At 44.6% G+C, this 23111-nt stretch overlaps 1 protein-coding gene across 1 annotated transcript in view; it reads right to left on the minus strand.

Moving 5' to 3' along the window:
* Positions 1–21805, minus strand: part of LOC138254493 (programmed cell death 1 ligand 2-like) — a 265972-nt gene extending 244167 nt beyond the window's left edge. The window contains exon 1 of the mRNA XM_069205815.1: positions 21578–21805. The gene's annotated coding sequence lies outside the window, so the exon portion shown is untranslated. The remainder of the gene's footprint in view (positions 1–21577) is intronic.
* Between the last annotated feature and the right edge of the window lie 1306 nt (positions 21806–23111).

The raw sequence follows: 23111 nt of genomic DNA on the forward strand, positions 1-23111 counted from the left end.
TCTCAGTTGGTGGAGTCAGAGACCCAGTTTATATACCCCAAAATACCTTTGAAGTAGGAGAAACTTCAAATAGTGGTTTTGAAGTGCAAAAGTCCCCTTTCAGCCCAGTCCTGTCTGCCAGCTTCCCAGTGGAGAGTTATCAGTCTATTGTGTGAGGACAGGCCACTGGCCTTTGAAATGTAAGTGTCAGGCCCTCCACCCTTCAGAAAAGTGGAGGGAGGCAGGCAAAAAGTTGGGGGATGACCACCCTAAGGCTGTCAGGTCTAACACAGTGGGAGGAGGCACAGAGACTATGTCAGAGAGCTATTGCAACAGATGGGGAAGATTTACTGGATGCCTTACAGATCCCTCCAGACGACAAGAATAAGAACACTGTTTTGGTATTATGGTGCATTCCCATTCATAGATATGGGTCCACAGAATGGAGGGGCAGAGAGCATAACAAGATTGCAGATAATGGCCCTCATTCTGACCTTGGCGGTCTTTTCGCAAGACCGCTGAGTTACCGCCGCGGTGAAGACCGCCGACCGCGGCGGTGTGCCGCTGTGCGCATTCTGACCGCTGGGAGCGTTCCGCCGGAAAACCGCCAGCAGCCACACTGGCGGTCGGCGGGAAAGTGGAGACTGGTCAACCTCCACCGCCACGCCAGCAGAACACCGCCCACAGAATTACGACCCACATTTCCGTGTGGCGGTCTTCTGTTGGCGGTCTTCTGTTGGCGGTCACGTCCCTATGGCTCCCGTCGCCTCCCGGAGGACCAACGCACAAGGTAAGTTGATCGTCCGTGAGGGGAGGGGGTGGGGGGGTGTTGTGTGATGTGGGCGTGCATGGGGGTGTGCGTGTGAGTGTGTAGAGGGGGTGTGTGAGTGCGTGTATGCGGGCGGGGGGTGCTGCTGTGTCTATGGGTAATGTGTGCTGTTCGGCAGGTGCGCATGTCGGCATGTATGTGTGCGGGTATGTGTCCCCGTTGTGTATGTGTGTGTAGGGGGTGTGTATATGTGCATGTTGGGGGTGTGTGCATGTCGGGGTACATGTATGTGCATGTCGGGGTGGGGGTGGGGAGGGGGTTCGTACCACCTCTGGGGGGTGGCAGGGGGGTGGAGGGTGTGGGGGGAGGACTCGGGTGGGTAGTGGGGGGTGGGGGAGACCCCTATCAGTGCCAGGGAAGGAATTCCCTGGCCCTGATAGTGCTTACCGCCATGGTTCGCACGGCGGTTCCCGCCCGCAAGAAACCGCGGCGGTAGGCAGGGTCATAATACCCTTGGCGGTCTTGGGACGACCGCCGGGCCGGAGTGCGCAAACTCCAGCCCCGCGGTCATGACCGCCGTGGCGGTCGGAGTGGAGAAGTAGCGGTCGGTCGCGGCGGGGACCGCCGCGGTCAGAATGCCATTTTTAATACCGCCGGTCTGTTCGCGGTCCGACCGCCGTCTCTCCGCCGACCGCCAGGGTCAGAATGAGGGCCAATGTGTTTATACTTACCAGATGATGAAACCTATCACACTGGGGAGGTGACTGCAGGAGACTCCTGTACCGAAGGTTAGAGGGACTATTTCATCACCTTGAGGTGTTCTAGGTACAACTACTGTTCATTTGGCTTGTTGTTTGAACTTATCTATGTTTATTGACTTGAAGATCTCCTGATTGATTTAGAAAATCATAGCATAATCGTAGGTGTTGCAATGGGATTACTGTTTGTTTTGATATGTCACCTTGGCCAGCATGTGCTGGCATACACTGTGCATTATTATTGTCAAAAACCCTAAAAAAGATGTTTAAAAAAAGGCAGAACTTCTTTAAAAAGTTCTAAAGTTCTAAAGTTAGAGGTATGGAAAGAACTATTTTTAAAAAGTGTTTTCATTTTTACCCCTGGCCCTGTCCTAATAAGTGAAAGGTAATGAACATTCTGCCATGATTCTGTAACTGAAACAGTCTGAAATCCTAATATTAGAATAAAATCATTGTAAAAAAAGTTGTTACATATCTTATGTATTTTACATATTAAACTTACGTAATAAAAGGAACCTTGTTCTTTGTAATTCATTGAACTAATGTCAACAAGCCTCTTTAAACATCCCAAGGAACAGTTGACTGGCTAGAATGTCTTACCGTCTTGTATGAGAATTCCGGTCTAAGATAACTTAATTTGGTTTCCTTATTCATTAGTCAGTCTGTTCTCTTTATAAGTGCAGCATTCCATTCAAACTTAGGAATTATCAAAACCTGACAACCTTTAATTCAATTAACTACCCTTCTTAGCTCAGCATTCCATTCCTCCTTACGTGTAAAACAAATCTCCCAAAACTCCCAATACAGAATGTTTGACAAATAATATGAACTGCACCAAATACATAAGTTTGGCAAAAAATAATAATTCTGTTTTATTCTTTTTCTACAAAATAGAGAACTACTCTAATTACTTTTAAAATAATATGCTCCTGTTTAATAAACACATTTTTAAATTTAAACAACACCAGAATAAACGCTAATGGCCAGATTTACTAAGGGCGTGTATTGCCCTTGCAAGGCAACTCAAATGTTACGTTATGTTAAATGTACTTATAAAGCGCTTGATTACCAGTAGGTGTCCTGGCGCTGACTCTGAGATTAATCAGGAAATGACAGAAGCCTAATTCCTAAAAAGCCTGGTTTTGAGCTCTTTCCTAAAAGACAACAAACTTGAAGCAGATATGATGTGGAAAGGCAGTTGATTCCAGGCTTTGGCTGTACTAATAAAAAAGCCTTTTCCGTCCCAGTTAACTCGCTTTAATCTAGGGACAACCAGAGTATTGGCACCTGCAGAGCAAAGATTTCTATTGGACTTGTAACCATTAAAATTTTGCTTCAGGTGAAGGGGCTCTAAGTCACGTAGGAGCATATTTATACTCTGTTTGCAGCGCAAACTTAACTCCATATTTATATTTTGACGCTAGACCCATCAGGCAGCAAAATATCGGTGTTTGCACCATTTTCTGGATGTGTGAACCCACTTTGCGTCAATGAAATGCAAGGTAGGAGTTCGCATCCAAAAAATTACGCTATCCCCATAGCGCCATATTTATCCCCCGTGCTAAAATGACGCATGGGTGGGAGGCGGACCCAAATAATGGTGCTAAGCTTGCTTAGCGCCATTATTTAACGCCTGGTTCAGACCAGGCGTTAGTGGACCTGTGGACCCATTTCCATGATTAAACACAGTGGAATTGGTCCACCCCAAGCCCCAAGAACACCTCCACCCACACCAGAGGAACTCAAAAGGATGGGGGACCCCATCCCAGGTAAGTAGGGTAAGTGTAGGTAGGTATATCTTTAAAACAATTCTAAGTGCCATTGGGGGCCCTGACATGGGGCCCCCTGCATGACACTGGGTGCAATGGCCATGCCCAGGGGACACATGGACTAATTTCCCATGATAGATATCTCTCACCTAACTGACCAACAGATTACTCTATCTACCTTGAAACCATGACTTTGGGTGGGACAATGACATATTATGGTTAGACAGTCCTTTACCAACTTTCTGATTCAATCAAGATCACTATAATTATGAATCCGTGAATTGGATCAGTTTACCTGGTTTCTGTTACCCGCATATATATCTTCTTCTTGTGTGGTGTTGGTGTGGCATTCTTCCTTCTGTCACCATAATTATTGTGAGAGTCTTTGTATCTGACTGTGGGTTTGAGGTCCCGTTCTTTCAAATGCTTTTTTTATTTTTACTTCCGGCATCGTGCGATATTTAATGATTGTCGGGATGCAAACTTTCCTTTCACATTCAGCAGTGCCCCGATTTGGAATCTCTGATTTTTACCCCTTTTTCTATGTCCCTTTTCTACTATTATGAATGTAATGGCGCCCGCCGGAGCGTTCTTTTTATTTCGACGACTCCGGCGCGGGTCACGCGAGTGGTCCAATCAGCACTAACCAGGCTAATCGACTTCCGTGTTCATTGGCATAACTGCCTCCCGGACGACTGTCTCCACGTCTTCGCTGGAACGCGGCTGTGGGTAGGTGTACTACCGGAGATCAGGCAGCCTTTATGTAAGTAACTTGGTATTGTGAATACGGGAGCCACCTCTTGGGGGCTTATAATAACTTTTGCTGGGCATGGGGTTGGAGACCCTTAGATTTATCTACATACTCACATTTCCATTATTATATTAGGATGACACCAATCGGTAGTGGTTACATTCGGTGCTTCCATGGGTTGGTCAGGATTCTAGCCAATCCTGACACTAAATAATATTTTCCTCATGGTAATTGCCAGTCCGATTGGGGGTGTTCTTTTACCTTTTACTCTAACATTTTTCTTTCGTGACTAACCTCACATTCCTTAAATTCTTTTGAGAGTCATATGAATTCTCTTTCCACGTAGTTAATTTTATTTTTAACTACTATGTTTTGAGAATACTTCCTTGTTATTTGTGGGGTTTATCATTACCCCCCTTTCCCATTTTTTCCCCCGGATTTGGGTGCTTGTCATATATTTTTATTAGCTATTCATAATTCTTTTTACATTGGAAAACCTGTTTGGCAGTCAATTGTTGACATTTGTTTGAATATAGCCTTGAGCAGCTTGTCCCTATTTCTGCTTCAACTATTAATCTCAGAGTGATCGTTTCTTCAGCTCAGTGGGTCTTTATACCTACCTTTAGTCTATAATTGCACAATAACAGACATACATCTTTTGTTTTTAATGTCATCAGAGTATTTGTGCCAGTCTCCAGGCCTGTGGTTTCCTATGGAGCCTCTTCCATATTGGGGACGGTAAGGGTAAACCCTTTTTCACTGCACGCTACCACAGAGCACGCCAGCACCGTGTGTTCCACTGAGTGCCTCATTCCCTCATTTTTATGGAGTGTATGGCAGTATTTATTTTGTGGGTTACAGTTATTTACTCTAAATTTGCTGGTTGACCTTTACAGGTGACTAGCCTGATGTGCAGTTGACTTTTGTAAGTGACCGGAGACGTTAAGACTGACATTTTTAGACTGAGTGAGGTCTATATGTTGAATAATAGGTGAAGTATTGAGTTATTTGGTCCTGAAGAAGCGTCACTGGATCTGTATGGACCCCTGAGACGCAAAACATGTTGACCTATTGAAGGGGTTGCGAGGCAGTTACTTGCCCCTTATCTTCATAAGTATTGTAGAGAGTGAATGAGCATTACCTCACTTCCCACTCTTCTTATTGTTTTTGTTTTAACCATGGCCAATACCCACTTTGGATTAATAAATCATTTGTTCTATAGTTGAGTCTTGAGCTAATTTTAACCTTTCCTTTTTTTTCCCCTCTCCTTTCCCTCCTGTGCTTATAACTTGGTTAACGGCACCTTATCATTGAGAAGAAATCCCCGGAAAAAAACCCTCCTTGTGTGGTGCCCGTCAGACATTGCAGGGCCGCTCTGATGAGGAGCAGACCCGATGATGAAGCATGACATCCATTGGATGTGTGAGGTTTTCTTGCTTCTAACAATAGGACTTCCCTGTGTCCTCTTCTTTCTATCTTGGAACAGTGTATCTTCAGCTGTTAGTGGTGAGCATGACTCCTGTCTTTCCTAAGACAGGAGTCATGTTTTTGGATGGCTGTGCATCTGGAAATGACACAAGGCTGGTTAGCAGCATATTTTTGCCGCTAATCAGCCTAGCGTCATTTTCAGTTGCACAACCTCCTTTTCCCATACTGCCACCATCACCTGGCTAGCGTCTTTTTTTTATGCTAGCCCAAGCTTAGCGCCAGCTTGCGCCATTCCTTAAATATGGCACCGAGCTGGCACTGTAGAATGGTGTAAGCCGGTGCTAAATTTTTTTTTGCATAACTGTGTTAGTGCAGTTTTGCATCAAAAAGTATAAATATGCACCATAGTTCTTTATAAGTGGTGCAGAGCGCCTTGAGCTTTATGCACTGACCAGTAGCCAATGTAGCTTGTGAATTACTGTAGTTACCGATTTAAATTTAGGGATCCTAATTAATAGCCTGGCCACTGCATTTTGTAGCGTTTGTAGTTTGTTCAAGTGTTGTTGCTGTATATTTAGGTATAACACATTACAATAGTCTAGTTTTGAAAGCACCATTGAGGTGACCACTGTTTCTTGTAAGCCGGGGAAATATAAGGGGGAATTGTTTTATCATCCTCAATGTACCAAAGGTGGTTGATGTGACTGTATTTACTTGGTCGCCGAAAGTGAGTTTATTTTCCATTTGGACACCTATATTTCTGGCTTTACATACCGATGTTGGAAGGGTGCCTAGTTCATCTGTCCACTAAGATGGTGTCTAGAAGGAAGTCTGATTTCCAAACAGAATGACTTCTGTCTAATCTGAATTAAGTTTTAAACAGTTTTTTCCCATCCAGTTACTGATGGCCAGCATGCAGTCCTGAAATCTAGATCTTGTGTCTTCATCATGGTTGGATAATGATACAACAATTTGCATATCATCTGTATAGGAATTGAGTGAAAAGCCTAAAGATCTTATCAACGATTGACCATGTCAAAAGCTGCCGATAGATTGAGCAGGACCAAGGCAACTTTTCCTCCAGCATCTATGGCTGCTCTGGTTTCTTCTGTCCCAATGGTCAACACAGTTTCAGTTCTATGGATGCTTCTGAAGTCATACTGAGTAGAATCAAGAAGCTGGTTAGCCACAATAAACTCAGATAACTGAAAGTTCATGGCATTTTCTATTTGCTTGGCAGGTAACGGGAGACATGACACAGGGGGAAATTGATAGGGTCCCATGGATTTAAACTAGTTTTTTTTTATTAAGGGGGAGAATGGATGCCACGTTCCATGCTTTAGGAAAATAGCCTCATTTATACATCTGACTAAATATTGTAGCTAAGTTTTTGGTCAGGATCTCAGGTGCAGGTTTGGTCACCGATGGAGGACAGAGATCCAGTGGGGACCCAGACATGGCCACGTGGATCTGACCCAAGAATTGATTGGATGTAAGAGGAGCAAATTCAGAAAAGAGGGTATGTCTAGTATTTGGCACTTCATGCCCAATTCCCTCTTCTGTTTTATCCTCTGGTGTTACAAACTTATTGTATATATGTTACAATTGTTTAAGAAGAAGCTTGTAATGGAGTTGCCAAGTGTTTGGCTGCTAAAAGCCTGCAAGCACTTAACTGGGATTTACTAAGTAACGAAAAGCCACCTTGTGTGGCTCTGCATGGTTTAGTAAATCCAAGGTACTGTAAGGCAGCGTATTTTGATACCTTTCTTTACCTTGAGGCAGGGAGGCATTCCATGGGTGGATTGTGGGTGCTCCCAGGCATTCACCTATGGATTTTGGCACATTAACAGATTTACAAAGAGTTGTAAACCTGGGAAAGCGTCATAATGGTATGTCCCCAGACCCAAGCATAACAGGCAGTACCTTTATTTCTCCTTGTTAATTCCTTTTTCCATGTGTGATATATTCCGCATCATACATAGAAAAGGGAAAATGCATTTAAGGATTGTGTTTGTGCAGAAAAGCATCCCTTCCTGTACAAAAACATATCCTGCTCCTAAAGCAGGCACACTTATGCTGGTACTTGCATGTGTTGACACACAGTGCACCCAGACAAGGAGGCAGCACAAATAAACCATATCTATGTAAATATGGAGTGGAGCATTTCTGATGTCTATCTTTCATGCAAAGCAGTGCAGCAAGTTGCCTTACATTCATTCATTCATAGATTTTATTTGGCATCACCATCATAAAAGCACATACATAGATTTCAAAATGTACAATAATACAAAAACATTAGAACACAAAAAGCAATAAAATAGATGAAAATACCAAAAAATTCATTCAGTAACAGTAGAATAATCATAGCCCAGCCATATTCCTTAATAATGAATGGGACCGCTCTGCAAAATTGCTATCCCTTTCACATCTATCTTGCAGATCTAAAGTTCAGGAGGCTAACCTGAGCCTCCACATGTTCAACAGAAAATAAAGAGACAACAAATACTGTGAATTGCCTGGTATGACTTCTCAGGATCCTAATCGCTGATCTGTCCATGATTCCCAAGGTATAGCAAAGTGGTAAAATCCACTTTCTTCTGTCCCCATGGTAAATTGGACAAAAGATTACAAAATGTTCAGTGGACTCAATCACTTGTGGACAGAAGGAACGAAACCCATCAGACTCTTTTGGTGCATGCTGCCATTTTGCCGTAGCTGCAATGTGTTGTATGAAATGTTAGAATATCTGTCCTTAAGATTTTAAAACAAGTGTCATATTCTCATGAATTACAAATGTACAAGGCAGTCTCATGGTTAATTTATGCAAATCACGTTATTTATCCTCTTAATACTTCATAGCAGTGCAGATTATGATTTGGAAATATAAGTTGGCCCAGCAGTCATACAGATTCAACTTAGAGGTGGTAGAGTCACTAAAAGCTTGAGCTAGGGTCGAGCCAGAAGCCTGGCTCTGGCTCAGTTCAAGGTTCTGTTGGAACCTTGAGCCCATACTGAGCTGAGTTTCCATGTGGCTTCTGCTTGCTTCTCTATACCCATGAAGTGGCATTACGGGCACAGCAGCTGATTATAGAGGCTTAACATCCTGTGAGTCTGGGCAAATCACTTAGGGGCTCATTATGAGTTCAGTGGACGGTTCACACTGTACGCCGAACTTCCAACAGGGAGGTTGGCGCCATACAGGCTACCTCCCGGCTGGCCCCATTAAGAGTTTCCCGCTATGTCAGCTGACAGAAACCTGAGTTTCAGTCGCTGCTCTAGCGAGAAACTGCCTACAGCAATTGTCTCCGGCTCGTAATCAAGCCGGCGGCAGTGCTGTAGAGTGCAGGGTGCACCAGCACCCTTGCAATGGACTGTGAGGTGCTGACCAGACAGGACCTTGCACTGTCCACTGCACCAACATGAAATGGCTGGTGGAGAAGGGGGTCGTAATCCCCAGGGCAGTGCTGCTTGCAGCACTGCCCTGGTGGATTAGGACTGCCGTCACCTCCAGACTGCCGGGATCTCTGATCCTGGCGGAACTGGCGATTCCCTGGCGGCCCGACTGACAGGGTTTTGATGAGGCACTGGCCACAGCCGATGGTCATCCTGGGGTCTGGCGGTCTAATGACCTCCAGATGCATAATGAGGCCCTTAGTTTCCTCATCTCTATAAGCAATTCATGTGATGTTGTGTGATGTGACTGGCACACAAGTAAAGCACTTCAGTATCTTTGGGTAAAGTGTGCGTTGTATTTAAGAACCGTAGCAAAATGCACCAAAAGGTAAAAACAAAGCTTTAACATAAGGAAAGGCAAACAGATACTCATTTACTGGCTGATTTATACAAAGTGAAACCAGAAAACCAGGATAAATTGTGGCTTCCCGGCTTACACTGTGTTATCTTAGGCAAATACTTAATTTCACCAAAACTCTTTATTGTTGAGTATGAAGCCCTTTTAAACATGCAAGTTCAGGCTACAAGTTGTACCAATAATAAGTACTTCTCTGTGCAATGCTATAATATGCCATATGTGAGAAAACAGGGCTAATTGCAGAGGACCCCTAACTTTTTGCCCCCATTTTTCACTTTTTGCTGGTGTTTTCCGGACTATGATGGTGCCCTTGGTACTGCTAACCAGTCCCAGGGCCTGTGCTCTGTACAAAATAAGTATGCAAATTTGGCTAATTATAATTGGCTATGTCAACCTACCTATAAGTCCCTAGTATATAGTAGGGCATGTAGGTTTAGGGACCCCAGCATAGGCAGTGCACCCAAAGTGTTCACTGCTGGGGTGCTCTGGGTCATTTGAAAGGCAGGCCTGCCTTGCTGGCTGCTTTTAAATTAAAGTTAAATGCAAATTGACCTTTGGAATTAAAAGTACTTCCAAAGTCTTCAACTACCTTATTTTTACATATTAGTTACCCCGGCCAGGCTGCCTTGATGAGGTATGAGGAGGCCTGGGCTGAACACAAAGGATGTGCCTGGGGGGAAGAACTACCTCAGCAGATGGGAAGCAGGAAGGAGGGAGGGCTGCCAAACTGGTCTTCAAAGGCAGGAAAGGACATTTGGAGCAACGCAGCACCTCCCTCACATCCTGCAACCTCAGACAATTAGATGCCCTCCTGAAATAGATTAGGAGAGGGTAGGAGAGGGATGTGTTTAGGATTTTAGCCACACCAGTGGATGGGGTCAGCCAGATGTAACATCCAAAAATCAGTTTCATCCATGATGGATTTTTGAAGAATGGTGCTCCCTGGGATTGATTTTTGCCACACTTCCCAGGAAGTTATCATCACAGTGGGAAGGACTATTCATCTGATTGGAGAACCAGGACCCCCCTGTTTTTCACCCAGGAGCAAGGATAAATATGGCAGAGCTGCACCCACACCTCAGATCCCTACCAGATCCCTACAAGGGAGAACATCAGGAGAAGAAGGACTGCCCTGCTGGACCCCTGACCTGCACCTTGACACTGCACTCTGAAGGACTGTACCAGGTGCACACTTGGGCTTCACCATAAGAAGGACTTTGCCTGGATTCAACTGGTTCAAGGAGGGACTCCCAGTTTGCTACAGGTGAAAAATTGCTAACCAGAGTCCTCTGCATCATATCCTGAAGAAACTGACCAGCTGACCACTGTCCAGTGGCAGTTTCAGAGTTTGAGCCAGGTGGATTCTGGGAGTTGTAGTCCGCACTCTGAAGGACCACCTCAAAGCTTCTGGAACCTTGGGGTGAGTTGTGGACTCCAAAAGAACCTTAAAAGACCTTCTGGAAGAAGATCCAGAAGTTTGGAGAAGATTGGAGAACTTTTTTGAAAAAGCTCCATAAATGGACCGACCCGCCGCGGCAACTCTAGCCGGCTTGCCTCAACCGTGACCCGGCCTGACTTGCAGGTCCGTCCCGCTGAAGAAAATCTCTTAAACCTCCCAAGCAGTGTATCTAAAGAGGGCTCCAGGGACGGCAGATCAAGATTCAGGTTCGGCCCAGTCGAAGGATTTTTATCTTGAAATATTCGTCTAAGTCCAAATGTAGAAATCTTCACCGAGGCCTTTTGCACTGCGTATCCGAGGAAGGGGTCCAGGGAGGTTGGATCAGACTGGTGACTTCGTCCCGCTGAGGAAAACCTTCAAGAAAATGACTAAGTCCGAAGGTAAACTTTTGACTAAGGCCTCCTGCTTGCTGTAGCCGAGCAGGGCTCCATCACGGTCGGCCTTAAACTTTGACTTTGCCCCAGTAGAGGTGCGACCAGATGGTATCCCCTTGGGCTTGTGGACATCCAAGTCAAGAGGTATACCCAAGGTACAAATCGGGGGTACGCGCAGGTGGACACAGTCCACCCACCATTTTCACTGTGTGGGTGCCGTCCACCCTGCCAAGAAGTTGGCCCCCAGTAAAATATGGTGACTTCTTCCAGGTGTAGTAGGACACCTTCCCTAGCACCTGCACACACTTTCAGCAGTGCCTGCAGATGTATGCTTTTGTTCGTTCTGAGCAGCAAAGTGCAGGAGGAGAGGGGGCTTCTTATTTTAAATTCCTGCTGGCCCAGGACAAAGGCTGAAATGAAGGGGCCATCAGGCCTTCTGTTGTTTGATAATCCTGGCTGAAATCGGTCTAGAGCCTCACACCTAGCTGCAATGGAGGAAATAAAGACACACAGCTAGTTATCACTTCACAGTTAAGAGAGGCATGGTTTTCACTTTGTTCATTCCCTGCATATAAGAGATATGCATGCACTGTAGGACTGTCTAATTTGTTGGTCTGTTCTAGTATGTACACAAATGGCAATTTAAATACCACTATTTTGATTTATTTCTTTTATAGCGCTACTCATCCCAATGCAGGGTGTCTAAGTGCTTTACATCATACATAAACATTATACATTGATAATAAATGTATGTAAATCAATGTACAGGATGTGTTACATAATTCAGTAAGAGTTACAAGGTGTAGGAGTCACATGTCTTTTATAGTTCAGTGTGCTTATTAGAAGGATTACAAGTTGTGAACTTCAAGTTACAAAAGGATATTTGTGTTAAAAACAGTAACTCACTTACCTAGCTACATAAAATAAAAATCTGTCATCTGCATATTACATGGTGATCTTACATGATGTGTTTTACAGGAGACACATCAATCCTCAATGCTACTTTGATTCAAAATTGGGACTGGGACAAGGTGTTTCCTGTCTGTATTTATTTTTAAAAACTGAAAAATACTGAAAATTGTGCTTCTTTTGAATGACTCTCCATGCTGTCCTTCATGAGTTCTAGGCTAACAGTTGAGCAGATAGACATTACAGAGAGTTAAACAAACAGCAATACATTTCTTTAACACTTTGGGTGCAGAGGACGTAATTGTTACGTCCGGTGGCACAGTGCTACCCAAACCCTGGGCAGGGATGGCAGTGGAAGTGCTTCCGCTGACACCCCTACCGGGCATCTATTGACTTCAGCATGCACCGCGCTGTGACTTCCTTAGAGGTCGCCGGACATGCTGGCATTTGCTTCCAGTGCGTCTTAAGAGAAAAAGGTGAGTTCCTCCTCCGGCAGAGGGGTGGTTTCCTCTAAAAGAGGCAACGGGGAAAAGGAAAGGCTTTTCCTTTCCGTCGTTGTCTCTTTCAGTATTCGTGCTGCTGATCACACTGCGCTCAGGCTGCAGAAATGCCCACTAGACACTAGTGATTTTATGTGTGTTGATTTAATTTGGGGGGAGCGGCCCCTGGGGCAAAGGTCGCTCCCCTTAAGGGGGGATATTGTTTATCGCCATTTCTGCCCCCCGTATTTTTAGGCCCATCTGCCAAGGGGTAGAAGCCACAAAGACGCCAGCAATTTTTTTCTTTTAGGTTTTTTTTTGTGTGGAGGGGCAGCCCCTTGGGCAAAGGTCACCCCTCCAAAGGGGGCACAGAACTGTTGGCCATTTTCTGCCCCGCTTGGTGGGCAGGATCCACTAAGGCACCAGGGATTGTCTTTGTTTCTGTTTTGTTGTGTGGCAAGGGTCACCCCCACAAAGGGGGCACATGACTGTTGGCCATTCCTGCCCCGCTTGGGGGCAGATGGGCCTAATATTTTTAGACCCATCTACCGGCGGGCAGAAGCCACAAAGACGCCAACTATTTTTTTCTTTTAGTTTTTTTGTGTGCTGGGGGTGGCCTATTTTTTTAGGCCCATCTGCCCCCAAGGGGGGCAGAATCCACTAATGCACCAGGGATTGTTTTTGATTCTGTTTTTTTTGTGTGGTGGGGGCAGCCCCTTGGGCAAGGGTCTCCCCCACAAAGGGGGCACATGAATGTTGGCCCATCTACCCCCAAGCGGTGCAGAAGCCACAAAGACACCAGGAATGTTTTCCTTTTTTTTTTTTTTTGTGTGGGGGCGGACCCATGGGCAAGAGTCACCCCCAAAGGGGGCACATAACTGTTGGCCATTTCTGCCCCTCTTGGGGCAGATCAGACCAGCTTTTTTAGGCCCATCTGCCCCAAGGGGGCAAAAACCACTAGACACCAGGGACATTTTTGAAATTTTTGGTGGCGGGTGTTTGTCAACTAGCAAAGTATTTGCATTTGTGATTATAATGGTTTATTTCTCCTTTTTGTTCTAGTTCAAAGCTTTTGATTCCTTTGCTGTGACTCTTTGCGGTTTTGGCAGTGATTGACCTGCAGTTTGTGTAGTTCCACGTTTTGGGTAAGAGAAAACAATATACTCCAAATGAGTATTGTTTCCATGCATGAATGCCATCTTTGTAAATGGTCTACTTAATTGAGGATTGTGTGTGAAATTGTCCTTACATTTGTGCAGGATGATATTTGTGTTGTCTTTTCTTTTTCCTTTTTGGTGGGATATCATTGGTGATTGCTGTGTCTGTGCAGAGTAGTTTCTGGTGAGTCTAGCTTTTTCAGGCAAGTGAGTGAGTTTAGTTTTGATAACATAACTCTTTGTGATAAAGCCACACTTTGTTTATTAACACAACCTCAACATTCTCACCTACGCCGACGACACCCAGCTCATCCTCTCGCTCACCAAAGACCCGCGCACTGCCAAAACCAACTTCCACAAGGTAATGGAATCCATTGCCGAATGGATGAAAAATAGCCGTCTGAAACTCAATTCGGACAAGATAGAGGTCCTCATCCTAGGACCCAACCCCTCCACCTGGGATGACTCCTGGTGGCCTACTGCACTAGGAACCCCACCGACACCAACCAACCACGCACCTGGGCTTCGTCCTCGACTCCTCCATCACCATGTCTAAACAGGTCAATGCAGTCTCCTCTTCTTGCTACAACACACTCTGCATGCTCCATAGGTTCTTCAAGTGGATCCCGATAGAAACAAGAAGAATGGCAACACAGGCCCTCGTCAGCAGCAGACTAGACTACGGCAACGCACTCTACACAGGCATCCAAGCAAAAGACCTACTACGCCTCCAATGCATCCAAAACGCCTCCGCCCGGCTGATCCCCGACGTACCCTGCCGCTGCCACATCTCCCACCACCTGAGAAACCTTCACTGGCTCCCCGAGGACAAGAGGATCTCTTTCAAGCTTCTAACCCAGGCTCACAAAGCACTCCGCGACACCGGAGCAACCTACCTGAACAACAGACTCAGCTTCTACACCCGCACCCGTCTGCTCCGCTCCGCCAACCTCGCCCTCGCCGTCGTACCCCAGCATCCAACGAAAAACCTCCAGCGGCAGATCCTTCTCATACCTCGCCGCCAAAACCTGGAACACGCTCCCCACCAACCAGCGACAGACCCAAGACCTTCTCACCTTCAGAAGACTCCTCAAGACCTGGCTCTTCGATCAGTAACATCAACTCCCCCCCCCCCCCGTGCCTTGAAACCCTCACGGGTACGTAGAGCGTGCTACAAATTCAATGATTGATTGATTGATTACTGATTTTACACAGTGCTGGTTGTTAGTGGCACATTTGTCAAGTTACTTTTTGTAGGAAGGATCATGGCTAGTGACAGGGTGACCACTCAGCAGGTTGTTGGTATGCTTTTTGAGTCATCTTATGACCATGGTTATGAGACTGACTTTGCGTCTGAGGCAGAGGAAGAAGTGCAAGATTCAAGCAGTGAATTTTCTGTCCGAGAAGAATCATCTCATGATGAAGCCACTCTCAGTGTGGATGAAGTGCCTGTTTTAGAGGAGACACTGATGTGCCAATAGTGCAGCAGCCTGGGGCTGAAAGGCTTCCCATTGGACGACCTGAACTCTGGGTTGCACCAAACATGAAACAGAATTGCCTGTCTTTACTGGTCTCCCGGGGTGTAGAGTGAATACGGAAAACCTTTTGCCTATCAATTTCTTTCAGTTGTTTATGGATAATGTATTTTTAGAATAGATTGTTGAGCAGACTCATTCGTATGCTGAGCAGCATTTGAGAGACAACAGTGCCAGACTTAGGTGACACTCTAAAGTTATCCAGTGGATTCCACATATCTGGAAGAGTTGAAAAGGTTCTTGGGTTTAACTTTTTTGATGGGGATGATAAGGAAGATATTCCTGTCTTCTTATTGGTCTACTAGTCCCTTGATGGCAACGGCTATATTTCCTGCAACCATGAGTCATAATCTGTATTTGCTGCTTCTTCTGATGCTGCATTTTGTTGATAATGCTTTAGTCTTGCCATAAGATCACCCTTATTCTGACCGTCTTTTTAAAATTAGGCCTGTCCTTGATAATTTTGTAGATTGCTTTTCAGAAGTCTATGTTCCAGGGAAAGAAATAGCTGTGGAAGAGTCTTTGGTCCTGTTCAAGGGCCATTTGGTTTTTAGGCAGTACATTCCTAGCAAGAGGGCACAGTATGGAATTAAGATGTATATTCTGTCTGAAAGTAGTACAGGATATGTTTATAATTTCCGGATCTACACTGGTAGGGATTCCAGTATTGACCACCCTGGTTGTCCGCCCACTTTTGGAGTTAGTGAGAAAATTGTGTGGGAACTTGGTAGACAACTGATTAACAAAGGTCACCATTTGTACCTAGATAACTTCTACACTGGAGTGCAATTGTTCAAGGAATTGTTCAAAGTGGACACTGTTGCTTGTGGCAAAATCCGCTCTAACCATAAAGGCTATCCAAGAGAGCTTGTGTTTAAAAAACTTGAGTGAGAGGGTACAGGGTGGGGCCTTGTGTAATGTCGAGCTGCTAGCTGTGAAATCTGCAGACAGGAGGGATGTCTACATGCTGACTGTCATCCATGATGAGTGTACTTCCTCTGTGATTGTTTGGGTTCAGGTTGCTGAAGTGTGCAAACCTGCAAGCATTTTAGACTACAATGAGCACATGGGTGGTGTAGATAGAGTAGATCAGAGGTTGGAACCTTAAACTGCTGTTCGTAAGGCTTACGTTTGGTATAAAAAAATTGGCTATACATCTCTTCAGTTTAGCAACTTTTAATGATTTTATTGTGTTCAAGGATTGTTCCAGTGAGTTAAAGATGACATTTGTTAAATTTCAGGAGTCTGTGATAGTGACCCTTGTTATGGTGGAACAGGCAAGAGTTCCTATAGAAGCATTGGTGGAGGATGTGGCTAGATTGAAAGATTGCCACCTTCCTGATCACATTCCTCCCACGCCCAAAAAAGACTTGCTAAGAAATGTAGAGTCTTTGCCCGAAGAGGTATTCGGAAGGAGACTCGTATGTACTGGCCTGGTTGTCCTTCTAAGCCTGGGCTGTGTGTGACCAGCTGTTTCAGAAGTTACCACATCCAAAAGAAAAATTGGGAACTACTGTGAGCATAAACTGTCTGTCTATATTGTTATATATTTTGTGTTCAGTTTCATGGTTGGCATTACTGTTATGTATTTAGTTAGAGCTTTTGTGTTTGTAGTTTTGTACTTAATTAGTTAGTGTTTTCTTTTTTGTAGAAAAAAAAGTAATGGCGGGGTGCGTGGAGTGCTTGGCTGGTGGTGTGCGGGGAGTGCCGCTTGGCTGGCAGTGTGCGTGGAGTGGTGCTTGGCTGGCGGTGTGCGTGGAGTGGCGGTTGGCTGGTAGTGTGCGTGGAGTGGCACTTGGGTGGTGGTGTGCATGGAGTGGCACTTGGCTAGCGGTGTGCGTGGAGTAGCGCTTGGCTGGCGGTGTAAATAGTGACTTGCTGTTAACCACTACAACACACTGCTAGCCAAATGTCACTCTACAGACTCCATCAACTGGTGTGATTGCTGTGTCAGGCATGTGGGCATATGAAAGTGACGGGCCCTTGAATGGCGCTGTCTGTTGATGTGCGTGTTGTAATGTGCTGGGCCTGCAGCTGGCGGCTTGAATGGTCTTGTGCATGTCACGTATGAAAGGTGTGTGAATGGACTATAAAGCGGTTGATGCCTTGTTGTGGCTTTACAGCTTACAAGCTGGTTCAATTTTGGGGGCCTTTCAATTATTAACAGTGCATTTCATTTTTGTGAAATCTCTTGTTAACTATTGAACCATCACTCACCCTTGTGCCAAATCCAACCAGTATGTGTTGTAAAATAAAAAAAATGTGGTAAAATAAAAGTTAAAAAATGAAAAAACCTGCTCCGCTGTATTCAGGCGTCGAAGCACACCAGTGACCAACTATGTTGGTGGGTGAGGGGTCTTTTTAGCATGGCCTAAGGGTGTTTCTTTTCAGAATTTGAGTGTTTGGAACATCACAGAAGTAAGAGTCTTGGTAGTGTGCTTGCTTGTTTCTCTAGGGAAAAAGTACCAACTCTAGATTAGTTCGAAAACTAGACACCCGGTGGAGTACAAGGTAGTGTGCCTCTTGTGGGTCCCAACAGATTTCTTGGCCACAATGCCCTCTAAACTTTAGAATGTGACTAAAATCACAATTTTTTCTTGCATTTCTGTACCATATTCTTCCAGAAGCAATGATTAACCAGAAACTTATACCACCCACGGTTCCCCCTGGTCTCCTGATAAAAATGGTACCTCACTTGTGTGGATGGGCCAAGTGCCCACGACAGGGAAGGGGCCAAAACATAATGTGGACACATCAAAATGATTTATTACAAAACTACCTGTTTTTGCAGGGGTGGGCACCTTCGTTTTTGGTCCCGGACAAGGCAGTCATCTAGAGAAAGCTACCAAACCCAGACATTTTTTTTAACTAGACACCTGATGGAGTCCAGGGAGGTGTGGCTTGCGTGGATCCCCCAACATTTTCTTACCCAGACTCCTCTGCAAACCTCAAAATTTGCATTAGAAAAGCACATTTTCCACACCTTCCTTGGTAGGATCACCGTGCCGGCATAAATTTCCTACCACCCAACGTTCCCCTCAGTCTCTCAAGTAAAATGATATCTCACTTGCGTGAGTCCCCAAAGCAGAGTCAGCCTAAAAATGTGTAGAAAAAGTTGTGCTTATCAACTCGCTGTGCTGTCCCCTCAATCTCTACACGTTTTTGGCCCTTCCCTGTTGCAGGCATCTGGGCCACTCACACAAGTGAGATATAATTTTTATTGGCAGACCAAGGGGAACATTCAGTGGTAGGAAATTTTTGCTGGTGCAGTGTTCCCTCACAGAAATGTGAGAAAAATTTGATTTTAGCTAAATTTGAGGTTTGCAAGGGATTCTGGGTAAGAAAATGTTGGGGGATCCACACAAGCCAAACCTCCCTGCACTCCACTAGGTGTCTAGTTTTAAAAAATGTCTGGGTTTGGTAGGTTTCCCTAGATGACCGCCGCGCCCGGGACCAAAATCGCAGGTGCCCCCGTGCAAAAACAGATAGTTTTGTAATAGATAATTTAGTTGTGTCCATGTTGTGTTTTGGACCCTTCCCTGTGTTAGGCACTAGGCCTACCCACACAAGTGAGGTACCATTTTTATCGGGAGACTTGGGAGAACGCTGGGTAGAGGGAAGTTTGTGGCTCCCCTCAGATTCCAGAAATTTACATCACCAAAATGTTTTTTTTGCCAAATGTTGAGGTTCACAAAGGATTATTCTGGGTAACAGAACCTGGTGAGAACCCTACAAGTCACCCCATTCTGGATTCCCCTAGGTGTCTAGTTGTCAATAATGTATAGCTTTGCTGGTTTTCCCTGGGTGCCGGCTGAGCTAGAGGCCAAAATCCACAGCTAGGAACTTTGCAAAAAACATGTCAGTTTTCTTTGGGAAAATGTGACGTGTCCACGTTGTGTTTTGGGGCATTTCCTGTCGTGGGCACTAGGCCTACCCACACAAGTGAGGTACTATTTTTATTGGGAGACTTGGGAAAATGCTGAGTGGAAGGAAGTTTGTGGGTCCTCTCAGATTTCAGAACTTTCCATCACCGAAATGTGAGGAAAAAGGTTTTTTGCCAAAGTTTGAGGTTTGCAAAGGATTCTGTGTTACAGAACCCGGTGAGAGCCCCACAAGTCACGCCATTCTAGATTCCCCTAGTTGTCTAGTTTTCAAAAATGTACAAGTTTGCTAAGTTTCGGTGGTTGCCGGCTGAGCTAGAAGCCAAAATCCACAACTAGGCACTTTCCAAAAAACACATCAGATTTCAATGTAAAAATGTGATGTTTCCATGTTGCGTTTTGGGACGTTTCCTACCCAAACAAGTGAGGTACCATTTTTATTAGGAGACTTGGGGGAACACAGAATAGAACAACGAGTATTATTGCCCATTGTCTTTCTCTACATGTTTTCCTTCCAAATGTAAGACAGTGTGTAAGAAAGAAGTCTATTTGAGAAATGCCCAGTAATTCACATGCTAGTGGGGGACCCCCAAATTCAGAGATGTGCAAATAACCACTGCTTCTGAACACCTTATCTTGTGCCCATTTTGGAAATTCAAAGGTTTCCTTGATACCTATTTTTCACTCTTTACATTTTACCAAATGAATTGGTGTACACCTGGTATACAATGAAAACCCATTACAAGGTGCTGCTCATTTATTGGCTCTGGGTACCTAGGGTTCTTGATGACCCTACAAGCCGCATGTATATATATATATATATACCCGCAACCAGAAGAGTCCAGCAGACATAACAGTATATTGTTTTTAAAAATCTGCTATAGCTGGAAAAAGTTACAGAAGAAAATGTGGACAGAAATGGCTGTTTTTTCCAACTCAATTTCAATATTTTTTTATTTCTGTAGGAAAACCTTGAAGTATCTACACAAATGACCCCTTGCTGAATTTAGACTATTGTCTACTTTTCAGAAATGTTTAGCTGTCTGGGATCTACCTTTGGTTTCACACCCGTTTCTGTCTCTAACTGGAAGGATGCTGAAAGCAGAACAAATAGTAGAAATGGGGTATGTCCCAGTAAAATGTCACAATAGTGTTGAAAAATTTGACTTTCTGATTCAAGTCTGCCTGTTCCTGAAAGCTGGGAAGATGGTGATTTTAGCACCACAAAACCTTTGTTGATGCCATTTGCAGGAAAAAAAACACCTGCTTTCTTCTGCAGCACTTTTTCCCATTTTTTCCAAAGAAACCACATTTTTGCTTTATTTTGGCTAATTTCGTGGTCTCCTCCAGTGGAACCCACAAACTCTGGGTACCTTTAGAATCCCTAGAATGTTGGAAAAAAGGACGCACATTTGGTGTGGATAGCTTATGTGGACAAAAAGTTATGAGGGCCTAAGCACAAACTACCCCAAATAGCCAAAAAAAGGCTCAGCAGAGGATTAGGTAAGAGGCCTGGCAGTGAAGGGGTTCAATAAAGACACATGTTAACAAATATTTGTATATAATACTAATATTCACCTGTAGGTGTACTGTTTTGTTATATCTGGCTGTTGAATTAACTAAAAAGTGACAGATAGCAAAATATAAGTACATGGTGATCAGTTAAATAAATGCAGAAATATGCAATTTTAGGTCTCCATTTTCTTACACAACACAAAATAAACATGGAAAAATACCAATAAGATGGCCAAAAATTAAATATGGAAAAATACAGACGGAAATATTTTGTAAAAATACCATAAAACTGCGAGCCTTAATTATTGTTAGTCCCTGAGATTTACTGGGCGCACAAAGATATCTGCAGCAGGTGCCTTAACCCCATGAGATATTTTAAAACGCAGACTTTGCAACCTACTAAGCATAACTGATGTGCTGCCACATTTCTCCTTTCTGCCAATTTCTTTGTGGCAGAGATTTTAAAAAATAAAATATATAAAATGAGTACTATATTTTGTGATGGGGTTGGGTAACCTTTTGGTACAACCCCAAGCAAAATCTCACGTTTAATTTCGCAATGCACTGAAATGTAATCGCGATAGATCTACTAAACATATGTCTGATGTGTTAAGATCTGATGCCACTTCCTGTGAGGTCATGTGTTGTGATGCCAAATGCAAAGTTACGCGCCCTTGTGCCATGATGTCACTTGCATACTGCCTAACTTGGTTCGTCCCCCACTTCTTTTTGTGGGGCTTGTGCCATGGGTATACTAGATATTACACAACGTCGGTTCTCTGCAGGGGCGCAAGGAGACCAGGGGAGCATCGCAACGATGTTGCGAAAATCCTCGGGCAGCAGAGAAGCTGAAGTTAAATCGCAAGAGGGCGCGAAGTGAGTGAAAAGCACGAAAAATATAATATGTAACACCTCTACTGTTAACGTTAACCGTAAATGTGTGACACTCAACACACATAAGACGCGTTAAACTTACAGGGAACGTAAAAGAGAACAGACATACCGGAGTGTGAGGTTTTCTGTGGTAGGTCGGTGGTCTAGTGGAGTTCACACACTTCGCACATTTGCAGTTCGCTGCGACGTCTTGCATAGGGGATCCGTAGGTCCTTGGTACAGCTGCACCTCCAAGTACGCTGGATGCGCGAGTCTGAGAAATGAAACCGATAGGTGGTGTAGCGTCACTTTAGTTTCTGTTTCTCTGCTAGCAATAAAGTCCAATGAATGACCTGACTCATCCTTAATTTACTCTGACATGTTTACATCGACAGTGGGAATACTGCGAGCATTTATTCGTTAGGGAAAATAAGAGGTGAAAATGTCCACACGTTTAATTGCTAAAAAACGTCATTGTGCTAGGGGTGGGCTTCTCCGTGCCAAAGATGCTCATTGTATGCCAAGAAGGCCACCATTGTGTAGGGCAGTAGAAACATCAAGCTGGCTAGGGTTTGTCCCACTGCTCCGCCAACAAGCAGCAGGACAATGAAGTACTGGGAACTACCGGATACTTGTGTATTTTGTGTCTAAAATAGCTTGTGGAGATATCTAGACTTCCGCGGCCGAGGTGCCCATCATCCTCTCTGTGTTAGTCCAGAATCATGCATCACACACAGGAAATGCCCAGCAGCAGCCAGTAAAATATTATGTGGATTGAGGTTTTTTGAGATATCGTTAAGGAATTGGTATTTCTCGTGCATGACATTTTAATTTGGTAACTGTTTCTGGGACATGTGATTGTGGTGTCGAGTGGTGTTAACCTTTGTCACGCGGCGTGTTGCGCGAGGCGAAGTAACTACAACACGCTGGGTATGTATGAACCACCGGTCAGCGAGGGAATTCCATAACACTCCGTAAACTCTCGTCACTCTTCCCTTCGCCCACTGACCTGTCTTTATTTAATCCTTTTCTCACGTGACCAACAGGGTCAGTTCACCATTCTAATAGACAAGGGGAGGCAGGCTGACAGCCTCTCTAGATGGACGCTAGACATTGGTAGTGGCCGCGACCAGTTACATCACTGGCGCAACACTACATTCCTCCCCAACAAAGAAAAATAGCAAACAGGCATAACACTTCACATGCTAGTTCACACTAGATGGTATTGTAGCTTCTGGGACGGAGCTGGATTACTCCTCAAAGAGTATCTGGTGCGCACAGACTTGTCAGTGCTGACATCAGCTTCCAGACCACCTGATGATGTCTCAGTGCCTTGGTTATTTTCAGAGGTGTCAAAGGCTGACACAGGAGTACCCTAGGAGACCAACGGGACACTACTAGAACCATGAGTAGAATCTTGATCACCACCCAATACTGATTCCTGCTCGGAAAATCCATCTATTGCTGGTGGGGGGTAAAATCTCTTGAACATGGAGACATTTCAGGTGATTGTGGAGTCTCTTCTTGTTGCGCTACGACTATAGTCCCATGTCTATGCACAATGACCCATGGGTTCTGGTCCAATGGAAAACAAAACTTGCTCCGTGGTGACTGCGCCTTCAATAACACTGTGTCTCCTACCCCTAGATCTGAAGTCTTCACAT

Source organism: Pleurodeles waltl, chromosome 1_2 (assembly GCF_031143425.1).
Source record: "Pleurodeles waltl isolate 20211129_DDA chromosome 1_2, aPleWal1.hap1.20221129, whole genome shotgun sequence".
Classification (NCBI taxonomy): domain Eukaryota; kingdom Metazoa; phylum Chordata; class Amphibia; order Caudata; family Salamandridae; genus Pleurodeles; species Pleurodeles waltl.